The sequence below is a fragment of the Penaeus monodon genome, chromosome 28 (assembly GCF_015228065.2).
Source record: "Penaeus monodon isolate SGIC_2016 chromosome 28, NSTDA_Pmon_1, whole genome shotgun sequence".
Classification (NCBI taxonomy): domain Eukaryota; kingdom Metazoa; phylum Arthropoda; class Malacostraca; order Decapoda; family Penaeidae; genus Penaeus; species Penaeus monodon.
In genome coordinates this window covers 27,842,295-27,842,562 of record NC_051413.1, presented here as the reverse complement: position 1 = coordinate 27,842,562, position 268 = coordinate 27,842,295, and the positions used below count along the sequence as shown (strand labels likewise).

General features: G+C 36.2%; 1 pseudogene; it reads left to right on the top strand.

The window, feature by feature from the left end:
• The window catches only part of LOC119591132, a 2,495-nt pseudogene that overhangs the window by 1,693 nt on the left and 534 nt on the right, over nt 1-268 (top strand).

Genomic DNA, 268 nt, shown 5'->3' with positions numbered 1-268 from the left:
GTGAAATAAATGGCATGAGAGTACATCACCTAAATACCAAAATATAACCCATTCTGGATTTATGTGTTTATATCAACTGTTTGTCCTTTTCATACCTCAAGCTTTGTGCATCCTTTACATTTATAGGATGACATCATATTTTCGGTTTACAATAAGAATGCCATGAATCATGACTCGTTCGGCGAGCTCACTTCCAGTCTGATGAATTGGAAAAGAGGTCATTACCAGTTAATGATTCTGCTTGCTCTACTACATAGTGTTTATGTGG